This window comes from Acanthopagrus latus, chromosome 13 (assembly GCF_904848185.1).
Source record: "Acanthopagrus latus isolate v.2019 chromosome 13, fAcaLat1.1, whole genome shotgun sequence".
NCBI lineage: Eukaryota > Metazoa > Chordata > Actinopteri > Spariformes > Sparidae > Acanthopagrus > Acanthopagrus latus.
The window spans coordinates 6,549,079-6,576,219 of NC_051051.1; the positions used below are offsets into that span (position 1 = coordinate 6,549,079).

At 39.8% G+C, this 27,141-nt stretch overlaps 1 long non-coding RNA gene across 3 annotated transcripts; it reads left to right on the top strand.

Moving 5' to 3' along the window:
• Positions 1–431: 431 nt before the first annotated feature.
• On the top strand, positions 432–26,210 carry LOC119030712. Of its 3 annotated transcripts, XR_005078384.1 has the most exons (7): positions 432–514; positions 635–703; positions 2,082–2,193; positions 7,916–8,027; positions 13,609–13,720; positions 19,654–19,765; positions 25,986–26,210. It is a non-coding gene; the product is annotated as an uncharacterized LOC119030712 (long non-coding RNA). The 3 variants fall into 3 exon arrangements; XR_005078383.1 differs by having other exon boundaries at positions 487–703; XR_005078385.1 differs by lacking the exons at positions 432–514; positions 635–703 and adding an exon at positions 1,205–1,225.
• The last annotated feature ends 931 nt before the right edge of the window (positions 26,211–27,141 follow it).

Sequence of the window (27,141 nt, forward strand, 5' to 3'; positions counted from 1 at the left end):
CAATTTTTCCTATCATTGCGGAACTGACGATGCATTCAGGTGCGCTCGGAGACAATGGGAGATGGGAGTTGTCAAACCTGGGGGACTGTGTCAAGCAGGCGCCACCTACTGGACATTAAGGTCGATTATAATGGGAGATGAGAATAGTCAAACCTAGGGGACTGTGTCAAGCAGACGCCATCTACTGGACATTAAGGTCAATTACAATGGGAGATGGGAATTGTCAAATCTGGGGGACTGTGTCAAGCTGGCGCCACCTACTGGACATTAGGGTCGATGCACTTTCCTTTGTTAGTGCAATTCAGACTGCTCTTATGTCAGAACCATATCATCAATTATTTATCTGTTAGTTCTATTAATATGTGCTTTATTTTTTATTTTAGCCTCTGTTGGGAAGACAGATTGAGAGATTACAGGAAGCAGTAAAGGACCCCATGGTTGGACTCAGGATGCCTGCTCTACTAGCTGAGCTAACCAACACTGGAGGGCTCAGTGACTCTCTGGTGACATTAGGGTAAACCACATAAGTCCCGCCCATAGATTTTCTGAGCAATCGCAGGAGGCGCGCGCCAAAAGGGGCGGTCTCAGCGCGTTTCCCGCGCGAAGTTACTGCTTTTCCCTCCAATTTTTTTAGATCCCTATATATGTTGCTGATGTACTGGCATTCTGTTTGGGACTGCTCTTCTCGGAGGACGCAAACACGGTGAGTAAACAACTCTGTACGAATCTGCTTTATGTGTTTGGTTACCTGCTCAGTACAGGTGTATTCTGAAATTATTCTGTATTATTTCTGAAATAACTGAACAGAAGCTTTAGATGTCTCATTTAACTGTTAAGTGCTGAGGTAAATTCGGCTTCAACAGAATCCTGTAACTACATCCAATGAAATCCCGGCAGACCTTATGCTTAGCTATGTGTGCCAAACTCCATTGTGATTTTGTCTGTTTTATCTCTGCAGTGTTACATGAATAATCCACAGCTAATTAAATGTAGGTCACTATCAAGTCGGCAGTTTCCATGAAATCGGCATGAGACTTTTTTGAAATGTATGTATTCTTTAGAACACCATGAAATCTGGTTAGCTAAAGTATGCTGGTCAGCTGAAGTGAGTGGTTATGTTATGCTAGCTAGCTAGCATAAGTTGTTGGAGATGCACGCACGGTTTGGGAAACACGTTAGCAGCGGCTCTGCTGCCTTTATTAACGGGCAAGGACACATTAACCTGGTACTGATAAGGAGCTTATAAAGACATCTGAGTCGTCTGTTTTTACAGACAGGTTTGCATGTTAGCTAATGTGTGTGTCTGTTGGAGAGTGTTAGCATGACGCCATTAACGAGCTGTGTAATGTTAACTTGTTAATGCTAGCATTGTTACAGCCGAGTATCATAGTACAGCACAGTTAGCTAACAGGCACCATGTGCTGTGTGTAATAACGTCTCAGTATGTTAGTATGTCAGCATCTAGAAGGTAATTTTAAGCAGCTAAAGTAGTTTATACACACAATATGCAGCCTCATAGTGGAATGTATTCTGTGTGTTTGTCTCATTTCTGGTTTAATGTGTTATTTAAATTACTGCACTGAGTTCTCAGGGCTTAATACATTTGATTTACCTTTGAAAAACACATTTATTAAATCAGATTATAACAGATTTTACAGTGTAGACTGATGTGAGACTAATGAAGTGATGTCATGCACACAATTACAGACTGCTATATCATTCTTTATTATAAAATGATAATCCTGCAAGAAATCCCTTCTTTGCCTGATGTGTCCATACTCTGATTACATCTTCTTTTTTCCAGTTACAATCACAGTGTGTGTGTTTGTGTGTGTGTGTGTGTGTGTGTGTGTGTGTGTGTGTGTGAATATATATATATATATATATATATATATATATATATATATATATATATATATATATATATATACATACATATACATTTATACATATATATACACACACACATGCATGTAGTCATCATGCTATATTAAATTACTTCTTCCTCTCTCTAGGTGAACAGTGGGACTTGTCTTCAGCTTCAGGTGGAACTAACATTGCTCTTCTTTCTCATCTTGCAGGTGATGGATGGTTGACGGGACGAATCACCGAGACGAACAAGACGAGCCAAACAATGGAGAAGGGCCGCCACAGGAGCCTGAAGGGAAAGTGTGAGACTCCTGGTCCAACAAGGTCAGTGCAATGGAGGTGCAAAAATTAAAGGCAGAAAATGTGAGATTTTTCAGTTGCTGTTCATTAATGCTCTAGGATCGGTAAATGATTCTAGAGGACAGTCGAGTCTCACTCACAGGTCGTTGAATACCGACAGTTTTGGTTGGCAGAAGACAGTACAGTGTCGCTGGAACATAATGATCAGTGTTATTTATGTACTAATGTACTACATGTATGCTGCTACAGGCAGCATACAACTTTTGGTTCTTTGCAAAGCTGGATGTTTGCTAGCAAATGTAACTTTCCAGTTGACTTGCCACATTTCTTTCATTTGTTTGATTAATTAAATATATTGGAAGCACCAATTAGTCACACAGTGTGAAAAAAGTAGGACGTGATTAACAAGCTCAGATTTAATTCTTATTATTCTTATTGTTGTTGGTGTTTTTGTTATTCTTATTTTATTATTCTTATTATTATACTTCTTCATCTTATTATTATTATTATTATTATTATTATTATTATTACTATTTTATTATTATTATTCTTATTCTCATTATTATTATTATTATTATCATTATGATTATTATTATTGTTGTTGTTATTATTCTCATTATTCCTATTTTTATCATTATTATTATTACACTTCTTCTTCTTCTTATTATTATTATTGTTTTGTTATTATTATTCTTATTATTTCCATTTTTATCATTATTATTATTACACTTATTATTCTTCTCATTGTTATTATTTTGTTGTTATTATTATTCTTATTATTCCTATTTTTATTATTCTTATTATTTTAAATCATGCATGGAAATATGCATACAAAAAATTGCTGCATTGAGAATCGGTTCGTAATCGAATCGAATCGTGAGGTGCCAATAGATTCCCACCTCTAGTAGAAGTGAAGCGAATTGAGAGCTACAACAACAGCAGCACTGAGCGGAGTCACGTTGTTTTGGAGGCCTCGTGCCTCCAAAACAACGTGACTCTAGGGACAAAAGTTAGGTAACAGCAGTCCAGTTGTTAGTGGTCTTCCAGGCAAACCTTGTGTTTGTAAGTTGTAAGTTCTATCATTGTAAAATAAAGGTTAATTTGACAGGACTTCAGCTATCTTCAATGGCAAATGCCCGAGTGCTGTCCATCGGAGCTGTAAGCAGTGTTTTCCATGAATGGCAGTAGTCAGGCCTTTGATCAGTTGCTGGTATTGGTAATAGCGTATCTTACGAGCCCTTGTGCGATCCCGCCAACTTACAGGTCCCTCATGTTCAGACACCTATGGTATGGTAGAAGCGTGCCCAAAGTGTGCGCTGTTTAGCTTGGGCCTCGGCCTGGCTAGGGACATGCTCAGGGCCACGGTAGAAGCTAGCCTGACGCCACTAAAGCGGCTTGGATCTCTGCCCTCATCTGTCCATGACGATCTCCCTGGCGAGTTCAGTGTGTATGGGCGCGATGCCTTTGCCTTGAAGATAATGTTGAACCTCTGTGATAAAACTAAATTAAAACAATTGCAGGAATTCATTTTCTTTGCAACTGTGTGCAACAGCATCCTGCTTGATAAAACCATGCAGAGATCATTACAAAGCTGTTAAAGGGCCCTCGGCCTCACTGCCCAGCAGACCACTAATAAGGATCCGATTGTTAATGGTAGAAGTGCAGCAAACTGATTGCTACAAACAGTTTGAGCGGTTGTTTGTTTGTCTGCGTTTTTCTGAGTGTAGTGAAGGATTGTTTTCAGTTCAGGTACCTCTCCGATCGAGCACGCAAACGTGCGTTCAGAGAGTGCTAGATAAGCTGTATGAAGCCTTTGGAGTTGTTGTCTTGCGAACAACACCTATATTTATTATCTATATTTAAAATCTGTATATAAATATTTGCTGTTCATTCTTGCACTATACCATGTAAATATATACGTCAATTTGATTCTATTTTATTTCCTTTTTCATTATATTTTCTATTTTATATCGTCTATTTTACTATTGCTCTTGTTCTCGTAACATTCTGACGCTGCTGCGACAAGCACATTTCCCCGTCTGCGGGACGTCAAAGGATTTGTGATTCTGATAGCTACAAACAGTTTTATCGGTTGTTCGTTGGTCTGCGTCCTTCTGAGTGTATTGAAGGTTATACATCGAACATCGTGGTATAAAGCTTTTCAGGCTTAGCTAAACAGTGTTAGCTGAACAATGTTGAGCGCAGTAAGCGAGGACAACCTGTTAACCACCGTAGAGTTGTAGGCACAAAAGTTCAGTAACAGCTATCCAGTTGTTTGTAGTCTGCTCGACAAACCTGGTTATCAGGCTTGTGTGACCCGATCATCCAGAGCAGAGTTAGGCCCACAAAGTGCGTTATTTGACGATCTGAGAATGAGACTCAAAAATCAGCTGTCTTTGTACAGAATTGCTTCATGAGTAAACCGTCACACAATTAATCAATTGATTAATAATTGTCCTCCATAATGCAGGACACTTGCTTGTCTCAAATTTCCTCTCTAAGGTGTCAACTTTCTGCTTTTAATGCTGGATAATTTAAGCTATAATCAAACAGAATATTTAATATTGATGATATGAATCTGCAAAGTATCTTGTTAGACAAAGTGTGGTGAAAGTGTGAATAATATAGTAACTGATATAGTAATAACATAACTAATAAAATAAAAACTCAATTTATGCAAAATATGAAAAGTGTTTAACATGTATATCTACACTGTTCAGCCACAATATTAAAACAGCTGACAAGTGAAGTGAGCATTGATCATCTTGTTACAATCAAATGTTCTGCTGGGAAACTTTGCGTTCTGTCATTTCTGTGGATCCTCTTTGACAAACACCAGCCACCCAAACACCGTTCAGACCAACTGCACCCCCTCATGGCAAAGAACCCAAGGTTTCAAACTGGCCCCCTCATTCTCCAGATCCCAATCCAGTTGAGCATCCATCGGATGCGCCAGAACCAACTACCATCCATGTTGGGGCCCCCATGGATTGTTCTTGGCTCAGACTGCATCCAGTGGAAGCTCAGTTGGATTGAGATCTGGGGAATCTGGAGGCCAGGTTGACACCTTGAGCTCTTTCCCACGTTCCTCGGGTCGTTCCTGAGCAGTTTTTGCAGTGTTGCAGGCGCGTTGTCCTGCTGGGGGGGCACTGCCATTAAGGAGTGCTGCTGCCATGAGGGGGTGTACTTGGTCTGCATCTGTGTTTGGGTGACTGGTGTCTGTCAAAGAGACATCCACATGAATGCTAGGACTCATGGCTTCACAGCCGAACATGACATTGGAACAAAATCATCCATGTTATTATTTCACCTGTCACTGGTTCTAATGTTGTGTCTCTCAGTGTGTACACATGTTGACACCTTGAGCACTTTCCCAGGTTCCTCAAAAATCAAACTTTCTCCGAAATTGCTTTAAGAGTCTGTGCGTTAATATATGATAATACATCATGTTTGATCAGTTAATATTTTTTATTAATTATAGGAATCTGCAAAATAAGTAAGTAAGTAAGTAATAACTAAGTGCGGTTGTAAAATGTAAGTTATTATAAAATGTGCAGTGAAAACATTCATTCTAAATCAGTGAAAACTGAAAATAGAAATACTCAAGAAGAGTACCTAAATGCATGTTATTTATCTCTTTATATGAAGTATTTTACATGTATATACACCATCAGCCAAAACATTGAAACACTAATAGGTGAAATGAGCATTTATCATCTTGTTACAATCAGATGTTCTGCAGGAAACTCTTGAGTCCTGGCATTTATGTGGACGCCCCCCTCATGGCAACAGCACTCCTTGATGGCAGTGCCCCCCCTGCAGGTCAGTGCACCTGCAACACCGCAGAAATGGCTCAGGAATGGTCCGATGAACCTGACAACGAACTCAAGGCGTTGACCTGGCCTTTGAATTCCTCAGATCTCACTCCAGTTGACCATCTGTGGGATGCACCAGAGCCAATTACCATCCATGTTGGGGCCCCCATGGATGGTTCTCGGCTCATGGTACATCAAATGGACGTTCAGTTGGTTTGAGATCTGGGGAATTCAGAGGTGGGGTTGACACTTTGAGCTCTCTGTCATGTTCCCCGGGTTGTTCCTGAGCACTTTTTGCAGTGATGCGGCTGCATTGTCCTGCTGGGCGGCCACTGCCGTTGAGGAGTGTCTTTGACATGAGCGGCCGCAGTTGGTCTGCAGCGGAGTTTGGGTGAGCGGTGCTTCTCAAACAGGCGTCCATGTAAATGCCGGGACTCAAGGTTTCCCCACAGAACATGGCATTGTCACAAGATGATCAATGTTATTCATTTCACCTGTCACTGGTTTCAATCTTTTGGCAGATCGTTGTATACATATTAAATATTTCATAGATGAGATCAGTAAGTGATCAGAATCAGAGCAGTAGTATATAAATAATGTTGTAAAATGTAAGCTGTTAAATAATGTGCGGTGAAAATATTCATTGTAAATCAGTTAAAAGTTGTGAAAATAGAAATGTACTTAAGAACAGTACATGTAGCTCAAAATTTTACACCAATGTAAATGTTCAGATTTACTTCCCATTAAGTTAACTTAAAACTCAATTTAAACAAATTATGAAAAGTGATTTCAGGTTAAATCCAACTGAGGTAGGGACTAAATAGACTCAACAAAAATAGACCCACGTCTCTTTGTGGAGGACAAACAACTACCACAAAAACAAAACCTGTAAAAACAAACATACAAAATCTCTAAAAACAAACACATACAAAACCTCTAAAAACAAACACACAAAACCTCCACAAACACATACAAAACCTCTAAAAACAAACACAAAACCTCTAAAAACAAACACACAAAACCTCCACAAACACATACAAAACCTCTAAAAACAAACACAAAACCTCTAAAAACAAACACAAAACCTCTAAAAACAAACACACAAACACATACAAAACATCTAAAAACAAACACAAAACCTCTAAAAACAAACACAAAATCTCCACAAACACATACAAAACCTCTAAAAACAAACACGAAACCTCTAAAAACAAACACGAAACCTCTAAAAACAAACACAAAACCTCCACAAACACATACAAAACCTCTAAAAACAAACACAAAACCTCTAAAAACAAACACCTGTTTGTGTATTTCACCTGTCACTGGTTCTAATGTTGTGGCTCTCAGTGTATACACACGTTAAATGCTTTTTACAGATACACTCAAAATCTCCACAAATAAAGACAAAACTTCCACAAATACACTCAACATCTCCACAAATAAACACAAAACTTCCACAGATACACTCAAAATAACCATAAATACACAAAAAACTCCACAGAACTTCACAAATTCACAAAATACACACAAAATCTCCACAATGATGCACAAAACCCACACAATGACACAGAAAACCTGTACAAACCTCCACAAATAAACCCAAAACTTCCACAAATAAACACAAAACTTCCACAAATACACTCCAAATCTCCACAAATAAACACAAAACTTCCACAAATACACTAAAAATCTCCACAAATAAACACAAAACTTCCACAAATACACTCAAAATAATATAAATACACAAAAAACTCCACAGAACTTAACAAATTCACAAAATACACACAAAACCCCCACAATGACACAGAAAACCTCTACAAACCTCCGTACTCAAACCTCCACAAATTCAGAAAAAAAACGCACAAATATGCACAAAACCTGCACAAAGAGACGTGAAGCTACCACTGCTCTTCTTTCTCATCTTGCAGGTGATGGATGGTTGACGGGACGAATCACCGAGACGAACAAGACGAGCCAAACAATGGAGAAGGGCCGCCACAGGAGCCTGAAGGGAAAGTGTGAGACTCCTGGTCCAACAAGGTCAGTGCAATGGAGATGCAAAAATTAAAGGCAGAAAATGTGAGATTTTTCAGTTGCTGTTCATTAATGCTCTAGGATCGGTAAATGATTCTAGAGGACAGTCGAGTCTCACTCACAGGTCGTTGAATACCGACAGTTTTGGTTGGCAGAAGACAGTACAGTGTCGCTGGAACATAATGATCAGTGTTATTTATGTACTAATGTACTACATGTATGTTGCTACAGGCAGCATACAACTTTTGGTTCTTTGCAAAGCTGGATGTTTGCTAGCAAATGTAACTTTCCAGTTGACTTGCCACATTTCTTTCATTTGTTTGATTAATTAAATATATTGGAAGCACCAATTAGTCACACAGTGTGAAAAAAGTAGGACGTGATTAACAAGCTCAGATTTAATTCTTATTATTCTTATTGTTGTTGGTGTTTTTGTTATTCTTATTTTATTATTCTTATTATTATACTTCTTCATCTTATTATTATTATTATTATTTTATTATTCTTATTCTCATTATTATTCTTATTATTATTATCATTATGATTATTATTATTGTTGTTGTTATTATTCTCATAATTCCTATTTTTGATATTATTATTATACTTCTTATTATTATTATTATTGTTTTGTTATTATTATTCTTATTATTCCTATTTTTATCATTATTATTATTACACTTCTTCTTCTTCTTATTATTATTATTGTTTTGTTATTATTATTCTTATTATCTCCATTTTTATCATTATTATTATTACACTTATTATTCTTCTCATTGTTATTATTTTGTTGTTATTATTATTCTTATTATTCCTATTTTTATTATTCTTATTATTTTAAATCATGCATGGAAATATGCATACAAAAAATTGCTGCATTGAGAATCGGTTCGTAATCGAATCGAATCGTGAGGTGCCAAGAGATTCCCACCTCTAGTAGAAGTGAAGCGAATTGAGAGCTACAACAACAGCAGCACTGAGCGGAGTCACGTTTTTTTTGAGGCCTCGTGCCTCCAAAACAACGTGACTCTAGGGACAAAAGTTAGGTAACAGCAGTCCAGTTGTTAGTGGTCTTCCAGGCAAACCTTGTGTTTGTAAGTTATAAGTTCTATCATTGTAAAATAAAGGTTAATTTGACAGGACTTCAGCTATCTTCAATGGCAAATGCCCGAGTGCTGTCCATCGGAGCTGTAAGCAGTGTTTTCCATGAATGGCAGTAGTCAGGCCTTTGATCAGTTGCTGGTATTGGTAATAGCGTATCTTACGAGCCCTTGTGCGATCCCGCCAACTTACAGGTCCCTCATGTTCAGACACCTATGGTATGGTAGAAGCGTGCCCAAAGTGTGCGCTGTTTAGCTTGGGCCTCGGCCTGGCTAGGGACATGCTCAGGGCCACGGTAGAAGCTAGCCTGACGCCACTAAAGCGGCTTGGATCTCTGCCCTCATCTGTCCATGACGATCTCCCTGGCGAGTTCAGTGTGTATGGGCGCGATGCCTTTGCCTTGAAGATAAAGTTGAACCTCTGTGATAAAACTAAATTAAAACAATTGCAGGAATTCATTTTCTTTGCAACTGTGTGCAACAGCATCCTGCTTGATAAAACCATGCAGAGATCATTACAAAGCTGTTAAAGGGCCCTCGGCCTCACTGCCCAGCAGACCACTAATAAGGATCCGATTGTTAATGGTAGAAGTGCAGCAAACTGATTGCTACAAACAGTTTGAGCGGTTGTTTGTTTGTCTGCGTTTTTCTGAGTGTAGTGAAGGATTGTTTTCAGTTCAGGTACCTCTCCGATCGAGCACGCAAACGTGCGTTCAGAGAGTGCTAGATAAGCTGTATGAAGCCTTTGGAGTTGTTGTCTTGCGAACAACACCTATATTTATTATCTATATTTAAAATCTGTATATAAATATTTGCTGTTCATTCTTGCACTATACCATGTAAATATATACGTCAATTTGATTCTATTTTATTTCCTTTTTCATTATATTTTCTATTTTATATCGTCTATTTTACTATTGCTCTTGTTCTCGTAACATTCTGACGCTGCTGCGACAAGCACATTTCCCCGTCTGCGGGACGTCAAAGGGTTTGTGATTCTGATAGCTACAAACAGTTTTATCGGTTGTTCGTTGGTCTGCGTCCTTCTGAGTGTATTGAAGGTTATACATCGAACATCGTGGTATAAAGCTTTTCAGGCTTAGCTAAACAGTGTTAGCTGAACAATGTTGAGCGCAGTAAGCGAGGACAACCTGTTAACCACCGTAGAGTTGTAGGCACAAAAGTTCAGTAACAGCTATCCAGTTGTTTGCAGTCTGCTCGACAAACCTGGTTATCAGGCTTGTGTGACCCGATCATCCAGAGCAGAGTTAGGCCCACAAAGTGCGTTATTTGACGATCTGAGAATGAGACTCAAAAATCAGCTGTCTTTGTACAGAATTGCTTCATGAGTAAACCGTCACACAATTAATCAATTGATTAATAATTGTCCTCCATAATGCAGGACACTTGCTTGTCTCACATTTCCTCTCTAAGGTGTCAACTTTCTGCTTTTAATGCTGGATAATTTAAGCTATAATCAAACAGAATGTTTAATATTGATGATATGAATCTGCAAAGTATCTTGTTAGACAAAGTGTGGTGAAAGTGTGAATAATATAGTAACTGATATAGTAATAACATAACTAATAAAATAAAAACTCAATTTATGCAAAATATGAAAAGTGTTTAACATGTATATCTACACTGTTCAGCCACAATATTAAAACAGCTGACAAGTGAAGTGAGCATTGATCATCTTGTTACAATCAAATGTTCTGCTGGGAAACTTTGCGTTCTGTCATTTCTGTGGATCCTCTTTGACAAACACCAGCCACCCAAACACCGTTCAGACCAACTACACCCCCTCATGGCAAAGAACCCAAGGTTTCAAACTGGCCCCCTCATTCTCCAGATCCCAATCCAGTTGAGCATCCATCGGATGCGCCAGAACCAACTACCATCCATGTTGGGGCCCCCATGGATTGTTCTTGGCTCAGACTGCATCCAGTGGAAGCTCAGTTGGATTGAGATCTGGGGAATCTGGAGGCCACGTTGACACCTTGAGCTCTTTCCCACGTTCCTCGGGTTGTTCCTGAGCAGTTTTTGCAGTGTTGCAGGCGCGTTGTCCTGCTGGGGGGGCACTGCCATTAAGGAGTGCTGCTGCCATGAGGGGTTGTACTTGGTCTGCATCTGTGTTTGGGTGACTGGTGTCTGTCAAAGAGACATCCACATGAATGCTAGGACTCATGGCTTCACAGCCGAACATGACATTGGAACAAAATCATCCATGTTATTATTTCACCTGTCACTGGTTCTAATGTTGTGTCTCTCAGTGTGTACACATGTTGACACCTTGAGCACTTTCCCAGGTTCCTCAAAAATCAAACTTTCTCCGAAATTGCTTTAAGAGTCTGTGCGTTAATATATGATAATACATCATGTTTGATCAGTTAATATTTTTTATTAATTATAGGATTCTGCAAAATAACTGTTAACTAAGTGAGGTTGTAAAATGTAAGTTGTTATATAATGTGTAGTGAAAACATTCATTCTAAATCAGTGAAAACTGAAAATAGAAATACTCAAGAAGAGTACCTAAATGCATGTTATTGATCTCTTTATATGAAGTATTTTACATGTATATACACCATCAGCCAAAACATTGAAACACTAATAGGTGAAATGAGCATTTATCATCTTGTTACAATCAGATGTTCTGCAGGAAACTCTTGAGTCCTGGCATTTATGTGGACGCCCCCCTCATGGCAACAGCACTCCTTGATGGCAGTGCCCCCCCTGCAGGTCAGTGCACCTGCAACACCGCAGAAATGGCTCAGGAATGGTCCGATGAACCTGACTACGAACTTGAGGCGTTGACCTGGCCTTTGAATTCCTCAGATCTCACTCCAGTTGACCATCTGTGGGATGCACCAGAGCCAATTACCATCCATGTTGGGGCCCCCATGGATGGTTCTCGGCTCATGGTACATCAAATGGACGTTCAGTTGGTTTGAGATCTGGGGAATTCAGAGGCCGGGTTGACACTTTGAGCTCTCTGTCATGTTCCCCGGGTTGTTCCTGAGCACTTTTTGCAGTGATGCGGCTGCATTGTCCTGCTGGGCGGCCACTGCCGTTGAGGAGTGTCTTTGACATGAGCGGCCGCACTTGGTCTGCAGCGGAGTTTGGGTGAGCGGTGCTTCTCAAACAGGCGTCCATGTAAATGCTGGGACTCAAGGTTTCCCCACAGAACATGGCATTGTCACAAGATGATCAATGTTATTCATTTCACCTGTCATTGGTTTCAATCTTTTGGCAGATCGTTGTATACATATTAAATATTTCATAGATGAGATCAGTAAGTGATCAGAATCAGAGCAGTAGTATATAAATAATGTTGTAAAATGTAAGCTGTTAAATAATGTGCGGTGAAAATATTCATTGTAAATCAGTTAAAAGTTGTGAAAATAGAAATGTACTTAAGAACAGTACATGTAGCTAAAAATTTTACACCAATGTAAATGTTCAGATTTACTTCCCATTAAGTTAACTTAAAACTCAATTTAAACAAATTATGAAAAGTGATTTCAGGTTAAATCCAACTGAGGTAGGGACTAAATAGACTCAACAAAAATAGACCCACGTCTCTTTGTGGAGGACAAACAACTACCACAAAAACAAAACCTGTAAAAACAAACACACAAAACCTCTAAAAACAAACACACAAAACCTCCACAAACACATACAAAACCTCTAAAAACAAACGCAAATCCTCTAAAAACAAACACACAAAACCTCTAAAAACAAACACACAAACACATACAAAACATCTAAAAACAAACACAAAACCTCCACAAACACACACAAAACCTCTAAAAACAAACACGAAACCTCTAAAAACAAACACAAAACCTCCACAAACACATACAAAACCTCTAAAAACAAACACAAAACCTCTGAAAACAAACACCTGTTTGTGTATTTCACCTGTCACTGGTTCTAATGTTGTGGCTCTCAGTGTATACACACGTTAAATGCTTTTTACAGATACACTCAAAATTTCCACAAATAAAGACAAAACTTCCACAAATACACTCAACATCTCCACAAATAAACACAAAACTTCCACAGATACACTCAAAATAACCATAAATACACAAAAAACTCCACAGAACTTCACAAAATACACACAAAATCTCCACAATGATGCCTCCACAAATAAACCCAAAACTTCCACAAATAAACACAAAACTTCCACAAATACACTCCAAATCTCCACAAATAAACACAAAACTTCCACAAATACACTAAAAATCTCCACAAATAAACACAAAACTTCCACAAATACACTCAAAATAATATAAATACACAAAAAACTCCACAGAACTTCACAAATTCACAAAATACACACAAAACCCCCACAATGACACAGAAAACCTCTACAAACCTCCGTACTCAAACCTCCACAAATTCAGAAAAAAAAAGCACAAATATGCACAAAACCTGCACAAAGAGACGTGAAGCTACCACTGCTCTTCTTTCTCATCTTGCAGGTGATGGATGGTTGACGGGACGAATCACCGAGACGAACAAGACGAGCCAAACAATGGAGAAGGGCCGCCACAGGAGCCTGAAGGGAAAGTGTGAGACTCCTGGTCCAACAAGGTCAGTGCAATGGAGGTGCAAAAATTAAAGGCAGAAAATGTGAGATTTTTCAGTTGCTGTTCATTAATGCTCTAGGATCGGTAAATGATTCTAGAGGACAGTCGAGTCTCACTCACAGGTCGTTGAATACCGACAGTTTTGGTTGGCAGAAGACAGTACAGTGTCGCTGGAACATAATGATCAGTGTTATTTATGTACTAATGTACGACATGTATGCTGCTACAGGCAGCATACAACTTTTGGTTCTTTGCAAAGCTGGATGTTTGCTAGCAAATGTAACTTTCCAGTTGACTTGCCACATTTCTTTCATTTGTTTGATTAATTAAATATATTGGAAGCACCAATTAGTCACACAGTGTGAAAAAAGTAGGACGTGATTAACAAGCTCAGATTTAATTCTTATTATTCTTATTGTTGTTGGTGTTTTTGTTATTCTTATTTTATTATTCTTATTATTATACTTCTTAATCTTATTATTATTATTATTATTTTATTATTCTTATTCTTATTCTTATTCTCATTATTATTATTATTATTATTATTATTATTATTATTATTATTATTATCATTATGATTATTATTATTGTTGTTGTTATTATTCTCATAATTCCTATTTTTGATATTATTATTATACTTCTTATTATTATTATTGTTTTGTTATTATTATTCTTATTATTCCTATTTTTATCATTATTATTATTACACTTCTTCTTCTTCTTCTTCTTATTATTGTTTTGTTATTATTATTCTTATTATTTCCATTTTTATCATTATTATTATTACACTTATTATTCTTCTCATTGTTATTATTTTGTTGTTATTATTATTCTTATTATTCCTATTTTTATTATTCTTATTATTTTAAATCATGCATGGAAATATGCATACAAAAAATTGCTGCATTGAGAATCGGTTCGTAATCGAATCGAATCGTGAGGTGCCAAGAGATTCCCACCTCTAGTAGAAGTGAAGCGAATTGAGAGCTACAACAACAGCAGCACTGAGCGGAGTCACGTTGTTTTGGAGGCCTCATGCCTCCAAAACAACGTGACTCTAGGGACAAAAGTTAGGTAACAGCAGTCCAGTTGTTAGTGGTCTTCCAGGCAAACCTTGTGTTTGTAAGTTATAAGTTCTATCATTGTAAAATAAAGGTTAATTTGACAGGACTTCAGCTATCTTCAATGGCAAATGCCCGAGTGCTGTCCATCGGAGCTGTAAGCAGTGTTTTCCATGAATGGCAGTAGTCAGGCCTTTGATCAGTTGCTGGTATTGGTAATAGCGTATCTTACGAGCCCTTGTGCGATCCCGCCAACTTACAGGTCCCTCATGTTCAGACACCTATGGTATGGTAGAAGCGTGCCCAAAGTGTGCGCTGTTTAGCTTGGGCCTCGGCCTGGCTAGGGACATGCTCAGGGCCACGGTAGAAGCTAGCCTGACGCCACTAAAGCGGCTTGGATCTCTGCCCTCATCTGTCCATGACGATCTCCCTGGCGAGTTCAGTGTGTATGGGCGCGATGCCTTTGCCTTGAAGATAATGTTGAACCTCTGTGATAAAACTAAATTAAAACAATTGCAGGAATTCATTTTCTTTGCAACTGTGTACAACAGCATCCTGCTTGATAAAACCATGCAGAGATCATTACAAAGCTGTTAAAGGGCCCTCGGCCTCACTGCCCAGCAGACCACTAATAAGGATCCGATTGTTAATGGTAGAAGTGCAGCAAACTGATTGCTACAAACAGTTTGAGCGGTTGTTTGTTTGTCTGCGTTTTTCTGAGTGTAGTGAAGGATTGTTTTCAGTTCAGGTACCTCTCCGATCGAGCACGCAAACGTGCGTTCAGAGAGTGCTAGATAAGCTGTATGAAGCCTTTGGAGTTGTTGTCTTGCGAACAACACCTATATTTATTATCTATATTTAAAATCTGTATATAAATATTTGCTGTTCATTCTTGCACTATACCATGTAAATATATACGTCAATTTGATTCTATTTTATTTCCTTTTTCATTATATTTTCTATTTTATATCGTCTATTTTACTATTGCTCTTGTTCTCGTAACATTCTGACGCTGCTGCGACAAGCACATTTCCCCGTCTGCGGGACGTCAAAGGATTTGTGATTCTGATAGCTACAAACAGTTTTATCGGTTGTTCGTTGGTCTGCGTCCTTCTGAGTGTATTGAAGGTTATACATCGAACATCGTGGTATAAAGCTTTTCAGGCTTAGCTAAACAGTGTTAGCTGAACAATGTTGAGCGCAGTAAGCGAGGACAACCTGTTAACCACCGTAGAGTTGTAGGCACAAAAGTTCAGTAACAGCTATCCAGTTGTTTGCAGTCTGCTCGACAAACCTGGTTATCAGGCTTGTGTGACCCGATCATCCAGAGCAGAGTTAGGCCCACAAAGTGCGTTATTTGACGATCTGAGAATGAGACTCAAAAATCAGCTGTCTTTGTACAGAATTGCTTCATGAGTAAACCGTCACACAATTAATCAATTGATTAATAATTGTCCTCCATAATGCAGGACACTTGCTTGTCTCACATTTCCTCTCTAAGGTGTCAACTTTCTGCTTTTAATGCTGGATAATTTAAGCTATAATCAAACAGAATGTTTAATATTGATAATATGAATCTGCAAAGTATCTTGTTAGACAAAGTGTGGTGAAAGTGTGAATAATATAGTAACTGATATAGTAATAACATAACTAATAAAATAAAAACTCAATTTATGCAAAATATGAAAAGTGTTTAACATGTATATCTACACTGTTCAGCCACAATATTAAAACAGCTGACAAGTGAAGTGAGCATTGATCATCTTGTTACAATCAAATGTTCTGCTGGGAAACTTTGCGTTCTGTCATTTCTGTGGATTTTCTTTGACAAACACCAGCCACCCAAACACCGTTCAGACCAACTACACCCCCTCATGGCAAAGAACCCAAGGTTTCAAACTGGCCCCCTCATTCTCCAGATCCCAATCCAGTTGAGCATCCATCGGATGCGCCAGAACCAACTACCATCCATGTTGGGGCCCCCATGGATTGTTCTTGGCTCAGACTGCATCCAGTGGAAGCTCAGTTGGATTGAGATCTGGGGAATCTGGAGGCCAGGTTGACACCTTGAGCTCTTTCCCACGTTCCTCGGGTCGTTCCTGAGCAGTTTTTGCAGTGTTGCAGGCGCGTTGTCCTGCTGGGGGGGCACTGCCATTAAGGAGTGCTGCTGCCATGAGGGGTTGTACTTGGTCTGCATCTGTGTTTGGGTGACTGGTGTCTGTCAAAGAGACATCCACATGAATGCTAGGACTCATGGCTTCACAGCCGAACATGACATTGGAACAAAATCATCCATGTTATTATTTCACCTGTCACTGGTTCTAATGTTGTGTCTCTCAGTGTGTACACATGTTGACACCTTGAGCACTTTCCCAGGTTCCTCAAAAATCAAACTTTCTCCGAAATTGCTTTAAGAGTCTGTGCATTAATATATGATAATACATCATGTTTGATCAGTTAATATTTTTTATTAATTATAGGAATCTGCAAAATAAGTAAGTAAGTAAGTAATAACTAAGTGCGGTTGTAAAATGTAAGTTATTATAAAATGTGCAGTGAAAACATTCATTCTAAATCAGTGAAAACTGAAAATAGAAATACTCAAGAAGAGTACCTAAATGCATGTTATTTATCTCTTTATATGAAGTATTTTACATGTATATACACCATCAGCCAAAACATTGAAACACTAATAGGTGAAATGAGCATTTATCATCTTGTTACAATCAGATGTTCTGCAGGAAACTCTTGAGTCCTGGCATTTATGTGGACGCCCCCCTCATGGCAACAGCACTCCTTGATGGCAGTGCCCCCCCTGCAGGTCAGTGCACCTGCAACACCGCAGAAATGGCTCAGGAATGGTCCGATGAACCTGACTACGAACTTGAGGCGTTGACCTGGCCTTTGAATTCCTCAGATCTCACTCCAGTTGACCATCTGTGGGATGCACCAGAGCCAATTACCATCCATGTTGGGGCCCCCATGGATGGTTCTCGGCTCATGGTACATCAAATGGACGTTCAGTTGGTTTGAGATCTGGGGAATTCAGAGGTGGGGTTGACACTTTGAGCTCTCTGTCATGTTCCCCGGGTTGTTCCTGAGCACTTTTTGCAGTGATGCGGCTGCATTGTCCTGCTGGGCGGCCACTGCCGTTGAGGAGTGTCTTTGACATGAGCGGCCGCACTTGGTCTGCAGCGGAGTTTGGGTGAGCGGTGCTTCTCAAACAGGCGTCCATGTAAATGCCGGGACTCAAGGTTTCCCCACAGAACATGGCATTGTCACAAGATGATCAATGTTATTCATTTCACCTGTCATTGGTTTCAATCTTTTGGCAGATCGTTGTATACATATTAAATATTTCATAGATGAGATCAGTAAGTGATCAGAATCAGAGCACTAGTAGATAAATAATGTTGTAAAATGTAAGCTGTTAAATAATGTGCGGTGAAAATATTCATTGTAAATCAGTTAAAAGTTGTGAAAATAGAAATGTACTCAAGAACAGTACATGTAGCTCAAAATTTTACACCAATGTACATGTTCAGATTTACTTCCCATTAAGTTAACTTAAAACTCAATTTAAACAAATTATGAAAAGTGATTTCAGGTTAAATCCAACTGAGGTAGGGACTAAATAGACTCAACAAAAATAGACCCACGTCTCTTTGTGGAGGACAAACAACTACCACAAAAACAAAACCTGTAAAAACAAACATACAAAATCTCTAAAAACAAACACATACAAAACCTCTAAAAACAAACACACAAAACCTCCACAAACACATACAAAACCTCTAAAAACAAACACAAAACCTCTAAAAACAAACACACAAAACCTCCACAAACACATACAAAACCTCTAAAAACAAACACAAAACCTCTAAAAACAAACACAAAACCTCTAAAAACAAACACACAAAACCTCCACAAACACATACAAAACCTCTAAAAACAAACACAAAACCTCTAAAACAAACACAAAACCTCTAAAAACAAACACACAAAACCTCTAAAAACAAACACACAAACACATACAAAACATCTAAAAACAAACACAAAATCTCCACAAACACATACAAAACCTCTAAAAACAAACACGAAACCTCTAAAAACAAACACGAAACCTCTAAAAACAAACACAAAACCTCCACAAACACATACAAAACCTCTAAAAACAAACACAAAACCTCTAAAAACAAACACCTGTTTGTGTATTTCACCTGTCACTGGTTCTAATGTTGTGGCTCTCAGTGTATACACACGTTAAATGCTTTTTACAGATACACTCAAAATCTCCACAAATAAAGACAAAACTTCCACAAATACACTCAACATCTCCACAAATAAACATAAAACTTCCACAGATACACTCAAAATAACCATAAATACACAAAAAACTCCACAGAACTTCACAAATTCACAAAATACACACAAAATCTCCACAATGATGCACAAAACCCCCACAATGACACAGAAAACCTGTACAAACCTCCACAAATAAACCCAAAACTTCCACAAATAAACACAAAACTTCCACAAATACACTCCAAATCTCCACAAATAAACACAAAACTTCCACAAATACACTAAAAATCTCCACAAATAAACACAAAACTTCCACAAATACACTCAAAATCTCCCAAAAAAGACTAAAAAACTTAATAATTATGACACAAAATAACCACAAATACACAAAAAACACTACAGAACTTCACAAATTCACAAAATACACACAAAACCCCCACAATGACACAGAAAACCTCTACAAACCTCCGTACTCAAACCTCCACAAATTCAGAAAAAAAACGCACAAATCTGCACAAAACCTGCACACAGAGACGTGAAGCTACCACTGCTCTTCTTTCTCATCTTGCAGGTGATGGATGGTTGACGGGACGAATCACCGAGATGAACAAGAAGAGCCAAACAATGGAGAAGGGCCGCCACAGGAGCCTGAAGGGAAAGTGTGAGACTCCTGGTCCAACAAGGTCAGTGCAATGGAGATGCAAAAATTAAAGGCAGAAAGTGTGAGATTTTTCAGTTGCTGTTCATTAATGCTCTAGGATCGGTAAATGATTCTAGAGGACAGTCGAGTCTCACTCACAGGTCGTTGAATACTGACAGTTTTGGTTGTCAGAAGCCAGTACAGTGTCACTGGTGGGACACTAGTCTCTCTCCCTAATTTTCTGTTTGTTTTGTTAAGAAAAATAAATAAATAAATAATATAAACTGTGTATTGTAGTGTATTGTTATCAATAGATAATAAATATGAGTATGATTCTGTAGAATACTTGAATCACATTCACAAATTGTTGAATACTGGCAATTTAAAACAGTGCAGCAAACCCAAAAGGAAAGCGTACAACAGGACAACAGTGCCACAAACCCAAAAGGAAAGTGTAAAGCAGTGCAGCAAACCCAAATGGCAAACTGCACAACAGTGAAGCATACCCAAAAGGAAAACATACAACAGTACACCAGTGCAACAGACCCAAAAGGAAAGTCTATAACAATGCATTAAACCAAAAGGAAATCTTACAACAGGACAACACTGCAACAAACACAAAAGGAAAGTATAAAACAGTTCAGCAAACCCAAAAGGCAAACTGCACAACACTGCAGCTAACCCAAAAGGAAAGTGTACAACAGTGCAACAGACCCAAAAGGAAAGCGTATAACAATGCAGTAAACCGAAAGGAAAGCATACGACAGGACAGCAGTGCAACTAACCCAATAGGGAACACGTACAACAGTACACAATTGCACCAGTGCAACTCGAAACCCACAAGGAAAGTGTAATGCAGTGCAGCAAACCCAGAAGGCAAACTGCACAGCACCGCAGGAAACCCTAAAGCAAAGTGTACAACAGCACAACACTGCAACAAACCCAAAAGGAAAGTGCAAAGCAGTGCAGCAAACCCAAAAGGAAAGTGTGAGTTGCAGATCAGCTGGACTCCCTCATGGCAAAGAACCCAAGGTGTCAAAATTGCTTCCTCATTCTCCAGATCCCAATCCAATGAGCATCTATAGGATGCTGCCAGAACCAACTCCCATCCATGTTGGTGGCCCCCATGGATTGTTCTTGGCTCAGACTGCATCCAGTGGAAGCTCAGTTGGATTGAGATCTGGGGAATCTGGAGGCCAGGTTGACACCTTGAGCTCTGCAGCAAACCCAAAAGGAAGGCGTGCAACAGGACAACAGTGCAGCAAACCCAAAAAGAAAGGGTACAACAGGACAACAGTGCTAAAAACCCACAAGGAAAGTGTAAAGCAGTGCAGCAAACCCAAAAGGCAAACTGCACAACACTGCAGCAAACCCAAAAGGAAGGCTTACAACAGGACAACAGTGCTAGAAACCCACAAGGAAAATGTAAAGCAGTGCAGCAAACCCAAAAGGCAAACTGCACAACACTGCAGCAAACCCAAAAGGAAAGCGTACAACAGGACAACAGTTCAACAGACACAAAAGGAAAGTGCACAACAGTGCAGGAAACCAAAAGGCAAACTGCACAGCACCGCAGGAAACCCAAAAGCAAAGCGTACAACAGGATAACACTGCAACAAACCCAAAAGGAAAGTGCAAAGCAGTGCAGCAAACCCAAAAGGAATGTGTGAGTTGCAGATCAACGGGACTCCCTCATGGCAAAGAACCCAAGGTGTCAAACTTGCTTCCTCATTCTCCAGATCCCAATCCAATGGAGCATCTATAGGATGCTGCCAGAACCAACTCCCATCCATGTTGGTGGCCCCCATGGATTGTTCTTGGCTCAGACTGCATCCAGTGGAAGCTCAGTTGGATTGAGATCTGGGGAATCTGGAGGCCAGGTTGACACCTTGAGCTCTGCAGCAAACCCAAAAGGAAGGCGTGCAACAGGACAACAGTGCAGCAAACCCAAAAAGAAAGGGTACAACAGGACAACAGTGCTAGAAACCCACAAGGAAAGTGTAAAGCAGTGCAGCAAACCCAAAAGGCAAACTGCACAACACTGCAGCAAACCCAAAAGGAAAGCGTACAACAGGACAACACTGCAACAAACCCAAAAGGAAAGTGTACAACAGGACAGCAGTTCAACAGACCCAAAAGGAAAGTGTATAACAATGCAGTAAACCAAAAAGAAAGCTTACAACAGGACAACAGTGCAGCAAACCCAAAAGGAAAGTGCAAAGCAGTGCAGCAAACCCAAAAGGCAAACTGCACAACACTGCAGCAAACCCCAAAGGAAAGTGTGCGTTGCAGATCACCTGGACTTCCTCATGGCAAAGAACCCAAGGTGTCAAAATTGCTTCCTCATTGTCCAGATCCCAATCCAATTGAGCATCCATAGGATGCTGCCAGAACCAACTCCCATCCATGTTGGTGGCCCCCATGGATTGTTCTTGGCTCAGACTGCATCCAGTGGAAGCTCAGTTGGATTGAGATCTGGGGAATCTGGAGGCCAGGTTGACACCTTGAGCTCTGCAGCAAACCCAAAAGGAAGGCGTACAACAGGACAACAGTGCAGCAAACCCAAAAAGAAAGCGTACAACAGGACAACAGTGCTAGAAACCCACAAGGAAAGTCTAAAGCAGTGCAGCAAACCCAAAAGGCAAACTGCACAACACTGCAGCAAACCCAAAAGGAAGGCTTACAACAGGACAACAGTGCTAGAAACCCACAAGGAAAATGTAAAGCAGTGCAGCAAACCCAAAAGGCAAACTGCACAACACTGCAGCAAACCCAAAAGGAAAGCGTACAACAGGACAACAGTTCAACAGACACAAAAGGAAAGTGCACAACAGTGCAGGAAACCAAAAGGCAAACTGCACAGCACCGCAGGAAACCCAAAAGCAAAGCGTACAACAGGATAACACTGCAACAAACCCAAAGGGAAAGTGCAAAGCAGTGCAGCAAACCCAAAAGGAATGTGTGAGTTGCAGATCAACGGGACTCCCTCATGGCAAAGAACCCAAGGTGTCAAACTTGCTTCCTCATTCTCCAGATCCCAATCCAATGGAGCATCTATAGGATGCTGCCAGAACCAACTCCCATCCATGTTGGTGGCCCCCATGGATTGTTCTTGGCTCAGACTGCATCCAGTGGAAGCTCAGTTGGATTGAGATCTGGGGAATCTGGAGGCCAGGTTGACACCTTGAGCTCTGCAGCAAACCCAAAAGGAAGGCGTACAACAGGACAAAGGTGCAGCAAACCCAAAAAGAAAGCGTACAACAGGACAACAGTGCTAGAAACCCACAAGGAAAGTGTAAAGCAGTGCAGCAAACCCAAAAGGCAAACTGCACAACACTGCAGCAAACCCAAAAGGAAGGCTTACAACAGGACAACAGTGCTAGAAACCCACAAGGAAAATGTAAAGCAGTGCAGCAAACCCAAAAGGCAAACTGCACAACACTGCAGCAAACCCAAAAGGAAAGCGTACAACAGGACAACAGTTCAACAGACACAAAAGGAAAGTGCACAACAGTGCAGGAAACCAAAAGGCAAACTGCACAGCACCGCAGGAAACCCAAAAGCAAAGCGTACAACAGGATAACACTGCAACAAACCCAAAGGGAAAGTGCAAAGCAGTGCAGCAAACCCAAAAGGAATGTGTGAGTTGCAGATCAACGGGACTCCCTCATGGCAAAGAACCCAAGGTGTCAAACTTGCTTCCTCATTCTCCAGATCCCAATCCAATGGAGCATCTATAGGATGCTGCCAGAACCAACTCCCATCCATGTTGGTGGCCCCCATGGATTGTCCTTGGCTCAGACTGCATCCAGTGGAAGCTCAGTTGGATTGAGATCTGGGGAATCTGGAGGCCAGGTTGACACCTTGAGCTCTGCAGCAAACCCAAAAGGAAGGCGTGCAACAGGACAACAGTGCAGCAAACCCAAAAAGAAAGGGTACAACAGGACAACAGTGCTAGAAACCCACAAGGAAAGTGTAAAGCAGTGCAGCAAACCCAAAAGGCAAACTGCACAACACTGCAGCAAACCCAAAAGGAAAGCGTACAACAGGACAACACTGCAACAAACCCAAAAGGAAAGTGTACAACAGGACAGCAGTTCAACAGACCCAAAAGGAAAGTGTATAACAATGCAGTAAACCAAAAAGAAAGCTTACAACAGGACAACAGTGCTAGAAACCCACAAGGAAAGTGTAAAGCAGTGCAGCAAACCCAAAAGGCAAACTGCACAACACTGCAGCAAACCCAAAAGGAAAACGTACAACAGGACAACAGTTCAACAGACACAAAAGGAAAGTGCACAACAGTGCAGGAAACCAAAAGGCAAACTGCACAGCACCGCAGGAAACCCAAAAGCAAAGCGTACAACAGGATAACACTGCAACAAACCCAAAAGGAAAGTGCAAAGCAGTGCAGCAAACCCAAAAGGAATGTGTGAGTTGCAGATCAACGGGACTCCCTCATGGCAAAGAACCCAAGGTGTCAAACTTGCGTCCTCATTCTCCAGATCCCAATCCAATTGAGCATCTATAGGATGCTGCCAGAACCAACTCCCATCCATGTTGGTGGCCCCCATGGATTGTTCTTGGCTCAGACTGCATCCAGTGGAAGCTCAGTTGGATTGAGATCTGGGGAATCTGGAGGCCAGGTTGACACCTTGAGCTCTGCAGCAAACCCAAAAGGAAGGCGTACAACAGGACAACAGTTCAACAGACACACAAGGAAAGTGTAAAACAGTGCAGCAAACCAAAAATGTAAACTGCACAACTCTGCAGCAAACCCAAAAGGAAAGCATACAACAGGACAACACTGCAACAAACCCAAAAGGAAAGTGTAAAGCAGTGCAGCAAATCCAAAAGGAAAGTGTGAATTGCAGATCAACTGGACTCCCTCATGGCAAAGAACCCAAGGTGTCAAACTTGCTTCCTCATTCTCCAGATACCAATCCAGTTGAGCATCCACGGGATGCGCCATAAACCACTTGAGCGTCCAAATGTGCATTCAGAGAGTGCTCGATCAGCCTTATGAAGCCTTGGAAGATGTTTTGCTAGAGAAACATTGTGGCATAAAGCTTTTTAGTGTTAACAGTGTTAGCTAAACAATGTTCAGTGCAGTAAGCTAAGACAAGCTGTTAACCGCCGTAGAGTTCTAGACACGGAAGTTCAGTAACAGCAATCCAGTTGTTCGTTTTTCTGCTAGGCAAGCGGCTCCACCTCAAAACCCACAGGATTCAAGGAGTGTTTTTACAGCCACTGGATAAACACAAAAAATGTACATAAAAAAATATATATCTTGAAATAAAATGTATATGAAAATACAAGTCTTCTCACTGTTAACAACTTGACTCTCTGTGAGTCCTGTTAATAGCCCACAAAGTGCGTTATTTGACAACCTGAGAATGAGACTCAAAAATCAGCTGTCTTTCTACAGAATTGCTTCATGAGTATGCTGACATCAGGCAATTAATCAGTTGATTAATAAGAGATCTCCATAATGCATGACACTGGCATGTCTGGCATTTCCTCTCTCAGGTCTCAACTTTCTGCTTTTAATGCTAGATAACTTAATCTGTAATAATATATAATATTTGATCAGCGAATATTTAATTTTGATTATATGAATCTGCAAAGTAACTATTAACTAAACAAGGTTGTATAATGTAAGCTGTTAAGTAATGTGCAATGAAAACATTCATTCTAAATCAGTGAAAATTGTTCCTATTAAATTAAATTAAAACTCCATTTAAACAAATCATGAAAAGAGATTTCAGGTTAATAACAACAGAGGTAGGGACTCAGACCTCCACAAGCAGACTCAAAACTCAACAAAAATAGACCCAGGTCTCTTTGTGGAGGACAAACAACTACCACAAAAACAAAACCTCCACTAACTCACACAAAACCTCTAAAAACAAACACGCAAAACCTCTAAAAAAACAAACACGCAAAACCTCTAAAAAGAAACACACAAAACCTCCACAAACAAACAAAACCTCTAAAAACACACAAAACCTCTAAAAACAAACACACAAAACCTCCACAAACACACAAAAACTCTAAAAACAAATAGACAAAAACACTACACACAAAACCTTCACAAACACACAAAACCTCTAAAAACAAATAGACAAATCCTCTACAAACACACAAAACCTCTAAAAACAAACACACAAAACATCTAACAACAAACACAAAACCTCTGAAAACACACAACACCTCCACAAAGAGACATCAAACTACCACTGCTCCTCTTTATCTTCCTGCAGGTGATGGACGAGCAGCCAAGACGAACAGGACAAGCCAAACCCTGGAGACGAGCCACAACAGGAGCCTGAAGCAGCAGGAAAACTGAGGATCTGATTATCTGTCCTCTGATGACAACTCCTTCATGTCATGCAGTTGTTGACTACAGTTTCACCTGCTCAGAGACAGTGAGCGCTGTTGTCTTTACTGGCTGTTTTCATAATAAACCCTTTTTTTTTTTAATCATACTCTTGTGGTTTTAATCCTGCTCATCCCTGATTTTTAGAGAACGTGTTGATTCTTCCACTCAGTGGCACTGTCAAAGCATTAACTATATTTGATATATACATTTTTTTTTCTGCAGTGGAGACCAGTGCTTTCATTACCTTCTTTATCTGTTCCTATTTTGGAAGCGACTGATGTAGAAACAGGGCCCATGTGTTGTTTAATAATGTCTGAGCAGGTTAGCCTCTCTCCATCTCTTATCATATTAAAGAAGCTCAGTGAGAGGTTTGTAATGTTTTACCTGCAGCTGATATGAAATATACCTGAAGTGCTTCCTGTAATATAACCAAACAGATAAAGGGTCATTTTGAGCAGCGAAAGTAGTTTATATGGTCATTATGCAGCCTTGTTGTAGTCTGCACAGTATGGTTTCTGTGTGTTTGTCTCGGTTCTGGTTTAATGTGTTTTTTAAGTCAAAAGATTACTGATCAATATACAACTAAATGTTCTCAAAACTAAACACGTGGTTTACTTGTTCGGGGGATCAGGAGGGTTATTTAAAATGTTTGTTCTGATACAGTTACTTAAAAAATTAGTCAGTACCATAATCGAAGTAAAACTGTCAGCTCATCTAAATCAGAGAATAAAACTGTTGAGTGTGGCCTTCAAATAAGTAATACATTTAATGCATTTTTTAAAAAAATCTGTAGCTTGTTATTTTAGCTGAATTCTGTACAAATAAACTTGCCTACGTGTCTCTAGATCTTAACCTTTAGATCTCAACAGCAAAGGAAAAAGTGTGTGTATGCGGCTTGTGGTTTCACTTTATTAACGTGTCCGTGATTGCCCTAATTTCTCCCTTTGTAATCTTACTTAAGTAATTATGACGTATACATTTGATTTATGGGCACACCAGACATTTTGGCCTGGATAATGACTGGTTTCTATTTTTGA